This window comes from Pan paniscus, chromosome 1 (assembly GCF_029289425.2).
Source record: "Pan paniscus chromosome 1, NHGRI_mPanPan1-v2.0_pri, whole genome shotgun sequence".
Lineage (NCBI taxonomy): Eukaryota > Metazoa > Chordata > Mammalia > Primates > Hominidae > Pan > Pan paniscus.
In genome coordinates, this window is record NC_073249.2 from 189,318,789 (window position 1) to 189,325,693 (window position 6,905).

Here is a 6,905-nt window from a genome sequence, read left to right on the forward strand (position 1 = left end):
AGCCCCTCTGCCCGGCCAGCCGCCCTGTCCGGGAGGGAGGTGGGGGGTCAGCCCCCCACCCGGCCAGCCGCCCCGTCCTGGAGGGAGGTGGGGGGGGTCCGCCCCCCGCCCGGCCAGCCGCCCCGTCCGGGAGGTGAGGGGCGCCTCTGCCCGGCCGCCCCTACTGGGAAGTGAGGAGTTCCTCTGCCCGGCCACCACCCCATCTGGGAGGTGTACTCAACAGCTCATTGAGAACGGGCCATGAAGACAATGGCGGTTTTGTGGAATAGAAAGGGGGGAAAGGTGGGGAAAAGATTGAGAAATCGGATGGTTGCTGTGTCTGTGTAGAAAGAGGTAGACATGGGAGACTTTTCATTTTGTTCTGTACTAAGAAAAATTCTTCTGCCTTGGGATCCTGTTGATCTGTGACCTTACCCCCAACCCTGTGCTCTCTGAAACATGTGCTGTATCCACTCAGGGTTGAATGGATTAAGGGCGGTGCAAGATGTGCTTTGTTAAACAGATGCTTGAAGGCAGCATGTTCGTTAAGAGTCATCACCACTCCTTAATCTCAAGTACCCAGGGACACAAACACTGCGGAAGGCCGCAGGGTCCTCTGCCTAGGAAAACCAGAGAACTTTGTTCACTTGTTTATCTGCTGACCTTCCCTCCACTATTGTCCTGTGACCCTGCCAAATCCCCCTCTGCGAGAAACACCCAAGAATGATCAATAAAAAAGAAAAAAAAAAAAAAAAAGAAAAAAAAAAGAAATAAAAATAAAAATAAAAAAATAAAAGAATGGCTACTCCATAGGCAGGGCATCCCCTTTTTAATTAGCCATCCTGTAACCACCATCCAGAATGTTTATTTTTGCCACCAGAAGATTTTCAGAAGCAAGCAAGGGAAGAGTGTCAAGCCAAATCAAAAGAAACCAAGATAAGTGTATTCACAAAAATTTTAACCTAGGCTGGAAGATCAAACAAAATATCAGATTAGGTGCACAAACCAGAAAAGATATGCCTCACAGACAGAAGGTAAATTTCTGTAGAAACCAAGATTAATCAATTCAGAAAGACACTTGTCTTTATATCAGAAAGGACTTACCAAAAAAGACAAAAAGGTCTTTTATCATCCCAGGAGGAACCTATGGTCCTTTATTAAGGTGGCCCTATCCAAAACAGATCCTAAACCATGTCAAAAGTCTGTGCCACAGTAAAGAGACTCAGCTTGAGAGAAGACTCACCAGGGTAGAAAAGGTGAGCTATTGAAGCAGAGATCTCAAAGAGTTCAAATATATACTGCACACCAGTTCCAAAGATTGCTGATTCCTTCCTGTAGTGATACTGTTCAGATCTCACTTCCGACACCATATATGTCAACTTAAATAAAAAACAGAAACATGCTTTCTAAAGGAAAAGACGTTTATTTGTGAATAGAGCATTGAAATGGGAATATGCATACTACAAGTAACTGATGTGTGTATTTAGGGACATAATGAAAGACAAATCTTTTTTGAGGTTAAGAGTGAGGTTTTCTTTTTTCTTTTCTATGACGGAGTCTTGCTCTGTCTCCCAGGCTGGAGTCCAGAGGTGTGATCGGCTTACTGCAACCTCCACCTCCCGGGTTCAAGCGATTCCCCTGCTTCAGCCTCCCAAGTAGCTGGGACTATAGGCGCACGCCACTACGCTCAGCTAATTTTTTATTTTTAGTAGAGGTGGTGTTGCATCATGTTGGCCAGGCTGGTCTCGAACTCCTGACCTCAGGTGATCCACCCGACTCAGCCTCCCGAAGTGCTGGGATTATAGGCGTGAGCCACTGCGCTTGGCCTTTTTTTTTCTTTTTGACAGAGTCTTGCTCTGTCACCCGGGCTGGAGTGCAGTGGCATGATCTTGGCTCACTGCAACCTCTGCCTCCCAGGTTCCAGTGATTCTCCTGCCTCAGGCTCCCGAGTAGCTGGGATTACAGGTGCACACGCCCACGCCAGGGTGTTTTGTTTTTTTAGTAGAGACGGGGTCTCACCATATTGGCCAACCTGGTCTCGAACTCCTAACCTCATGATCTGCCCTCCTTGGCCTCCCAAAAGTGCTGGGATTACAGGCATGAGCCACTGTGCCTGCCCAAGAGCGGAGGTTTAATAGGCGAAAGAAAGAGAAAAACTCTCTCCTGCAGAGAGGGGTCCCAAGCAGGTCTTCCTGACAAACCTTTTTAAAGGAAAAAATAAGAATTACATAATGGTTTTGAAACAGTTATCCTGGTTACAAATATCAGTAACAAAGGTGACACCAGTCTGAGGTTAGACAGGAAATTAGTTGCTGGGCAGATTTTTTTGCAGAAATATTTTTATGTGTGGAAGACTACAATGTCCATTGTAGCTACATTGTAGTTTTCGTAGAGTCTTTTTTATTATCAGGCATACAAGTGTGAAAACCCTCTCTTCATAGTCATCCCTGGCTCTACTCATCAGGGTTTTCTTAACATTTGTGACTCCATTTTGATTCTGACAACTTTCACAAAATTAATACAATTACTTTCTTGAGGACGACATATATATATGTATACCCTTCTGGCCAGGCGTGGTGGCTCACGTCTGTAATCCCCGCACTTTGGGAGGCCAAGGTGGGCGGATCGCCTGAGGTCGGGAGTTCAAGACCAGCCTGACCAACATGGAGAAACCCCGTCTCTACTAAAAATACAAAATTAGCTGGGTGTGGTGGCGGGTATACCTGTAATCCCAGCTACTTGGGAGGCTGAGGCAGGAGAATCACTTGAACCCAGGAGGCGGAGGTTGCGGTGAGCCGAGATCAAGCCATTTCACTCCAGCCTGGGCAACGAGAACAAAACTGTCTCCAAAAAAAAAAAAAAAAAAAAAAAAATCCTTTCTAATTATTTCTACATTTTTCCTCTGAAGATACAGTTATATTTTTTAAGCACATAAGAAAACAAGTCACCATAGGTAAGAAGCAGCAGAAATCACACAGGCTTCAGATACACACAGACTTCAGATTCTTGAATTATAAGACAGTATAAAATGTTCATGATTACTATTTTTCTAATTTAAAAAAAGTTTAGAGGTGAGGTTTTGCTATGTTGCCCAGGCTAGATTTGAACCCCTGGGCTCAATGATCCTCCTGCTGCAGCCTCCTGGGTAGCTAGGATTACAGGTGTGCACCACCAGCACTTGGCCATATTACTATTGTCAAAGAAATAAATGAACTTGAAAATATCCACAGGTAACAGTTACGGGAATAAGTGAAATGGGAGTTATTTAGAAGACCAAGTAGAAGTTTCAGAAATGAAAAGTATAATAACTAAACCCATCAATCGGTAGCTTTAACAGCAGATTAGTGCAGCTTCAGGGAGAATTAGTGAACTAATAGAACTAATGGATGAGAATAAATTATCTATCCACATTAATTTTTTTTTTTTGAGGCAGAATTTCTCTCTTGTTGCCCAGGCTGGAGTGCAATGGCATGATCTCGACTCACCGCAACCTCTGCCTCCCAGGGTCTCTCTCTGTTGCCCAGGCTGGAGTGCAATGGCGTGATCTTGGCTCACTGCATCCTCCGCCCCCGGGGTTCAAGCAATTCTCCTGCCTCAGCCTCCTGAGTAGCTGGGACTACAGGCGCCCACCACCACGCCTGGCTAATTTTTGTATTTTTAGTAGAGACGGGGTTTCTCCATGTTGGCCAGGCTGGTCTCGAACTTCCGACCTCAGGTGATCCGCCTGCCTCAGCCTCCCAAAGTGCTGGGATTACAGGCGTGAGCTACTGCACTTGGCCTCATTTTTTTTTTTGAAACGGAGTTTCGCTCTTTTTGCCCAGGCTGAAGTGCAATGATGCAATCTTGGCTCACTGCAACCTCCGCCTCCCAGGTTCAAGTGATTCTCCTACCTTAGCGTCCCATGTAGCTGGGATTACAGGCACACGCCACCACGACCGGCTAATTTTTGTATTTTTAGTAGAGATGGAGTTTCATCATGTTGCCCAGGCTGGTCTTGAACTGACGTCAGGTGATCTGCTTACCTCGGTCTCCCAAAGTGTTGGGATTACAGGCGCTACAGGCGTGAACCACCGCGCCTAGCCTTTTTCTCTCTGTCGCCCAGGCTGGAGTGCAGTGATGCAATCTCAGCTCACTGCAACCTTTACCTCCTGGGTTCAAGCGATTCTCCTGCCTCAGCCTCCCAAGTAGCTGGGATTACAGGTGCCCACCACCCTGCCCTACTAATTTTTGTATTTTTAGTAGAGACACGGTTTCACCCTGGTGACCGGTCTGATCTCAAACTCCTGATCTCAGGTAATCCACTCACCACAGCCTCCCAAAGTACTGGGATTACAGGTGTGGACCACCGTGCCCGGCCTATGCACATTAATTTAACTTAGATGAATGGACCAACTCTTTGAAAACTATAAACTACCTTGTTAGGGCTTGGATGTTTTGTCTCACTCCAAATCTCATGTTGAAATTGATCTCCAGTGTTGGAGGTGGAGCCTGGTGGGAGGGATTTAGGTTATGGGGGTGGATTCCTCATGAGGGGCTTGGTGCTTTCCCCACAGTAATGAGTTCCTACAAGATCTGGTTGTTAAAAAGAGCCTGGAACTTTCTCTTCTCTCTCTTGCCATGTGACACACTGGCTCCCCTTCACCATTGGCCATGGTTGTAAACTTCCTGAGGCCCTCACCTAGTAAGCCTGCACAACTATGAGCCAAATATACATCTCTTTATAACACAGTCTCAGGTATTCCTTTATAGCAATGCAGAACAAACTAATACAGGAAGTTGGGATGGAGGGGTGGGGGATTGCTATAAAGATACCTGAAGATGTGGAAGTGTGTCCGGAATTGGTGGGTTCTTGGTCTCACTGACTTCAAGAACGAAGCCGCGGACCCTCGCGGTGAGTGTTAAGCTCTTAAGGTGGCGCGTCTGGAGTCTGCCCCTTCTGATGTTCAGATATGTTCGGAGTTTCTTCCTTCTGGTGGGTTCGTGGTCTCACTGGCTGAGGAGTGAAGCTACAGACCTTCATGGTTAGTGTTAAAGCCCTTAAGGCAGCGCGTCTGGAGTCTTTCGTTCCTCCCGGTGAGCTCGTGGGCTCGCTGGCTCCAGGAGTGAAGCTGCAGACCTTCACGGTGAGTGTTACAGTTCTTAAGGTAGCGCGTCTGGAGTTGTTTATTCCTCCCGGTGGGTTCGTGGTCTTGCTGGGCTCAGGAGCGAAACTGCAGATCTTCACGGTGAGTGTTATAGCTCATAAAAGCAGCGTGGACCCAAAGACTGAGCAGTAGTAGCAAGAGTTATTGCAAAGAGCGAAAGAACAAAGCATCCACAGTGCGGAAGGGGACCCGAGCAAGCTGCCAATGCGCCTTCGGGCAGCCTGCTTTTATTCTCTTATCTGGCCCCACCCACATCCTGCTGATTGGTAGAGCCGAGTGGCCTGTTTTGTCAGGGCGCTGATTGGTGCGTTTACAATCCCTGAGCTAGATACAAAGGTTCTCCACGTACCCATCAGATTAGTTAGATACAGAATTTGGACACACAGGTTCTCCAAGGCCCCACCAGAGCAGCTAGATACAGAGTGTCGATTGGTGCATTCACAAACCTTGAGCTAAACACAGGGTGCTGATTGGTGTGTTTACAAACCTTGAGCTAGATATAAAGGTTCTCCACGTCCTCACCAGAGCAGCTAGATACAGAGTGTCGATTGGTGCACTCACAAACCTTGAGCTCAACACAGGGTGCTGATTGGTGTATTTACAATCCCTGAGCTAGATATAAAGACTCTCCACGTTCCCATCAGACTCAGGAGCCCAGCTGGCTTCACCTAGTGGATCCCGCACCGGGGCTGCAGGTGGAGCTGCCTGCCAGTCCTGCGCCTGTGCGCTCGCATTCCTCAGCCCTTGGGTGATCGATGGGACTGGGCGCTGTGGAGCAGGGGGTGGTGCTCGTCGGGGAGGCTCGGGCCGCTCAGGAGCCCATGGAGTGGGTGGGAGGCTCAGGCATGGCGGGCTGCAGGTCCCGAGCCCTGCCCCGTGGGAAGGCAGCTAAGGCCCGGCGAGAAATCGAGCGCAGCGCCGGTGGGCCAGCACTGCTGGGGGACTCAGTACACCCTCTGCAGCCACTGGCCCGGGTGCTAAGTCCCTCATTACCCGGGGCCAGCAGGGCTGGCTGGCTGCTCCGAGTGTGGGGCCCACCAAGCCCACGCCCACCCGGAACTCCAGCTGGCTCGCAAGCGCCGCACGCAGCCCCGGTTCCCGCTCGTGCCTCTTCCTCCACACCTCCCTGCAAGCTGAGGGAGTGGGCTCCGGCCTTGGCCAGCCCAGAAAGGGGCTCCCACAGTGCAGTGGGGGGCTGAAGGGCTCCTCAAATGCCACCAAAGTGGGAGCCCAGGCAGGGGAGGTGCCGAGAGCAAGCGAGGGCTCTGAGGACTGCCAGCACGCTGTCACCTCTCAGAAGCGGCTTTGGAACTGGGTAACAGAGAGAGTTTGGAAGAGTTTGAAGGGCTCAGAAGAAGACAGGAACACAAAGAAAAGTTTGGAACTTTGAATGGTGGGTACTGGTTGCAGTGAGCTGAGATTGTGTCATTGTACTCCGTGACAAGAGAGAAATTCTGTCTCAAAAAAAAAAAAAAAAAAAAAGAAAAATAAGTATTGTAAAGAAATGAATAGGCAGTTTGGCAATTCTTTTTTAATATAGTTAAGCACGAAGCTGGATTTAGTGTGGAGCCAAATTTCACATCCATGCTTGTATTGCTTCACACTATGTTTACTGTTTTGCATGGATAGTGCTGGCACTGGAGTACTTATTGGTAATGTGCCTAGAGTGAATTTCTTGATTTCGCAGGATGTATGGTGATATTGGTGGACTTAAGGATACTGAATTGTGTATTAGGAATAAAATATTATGTCGAGTTTTGGGGGCTCTGGGTAACACTGTAG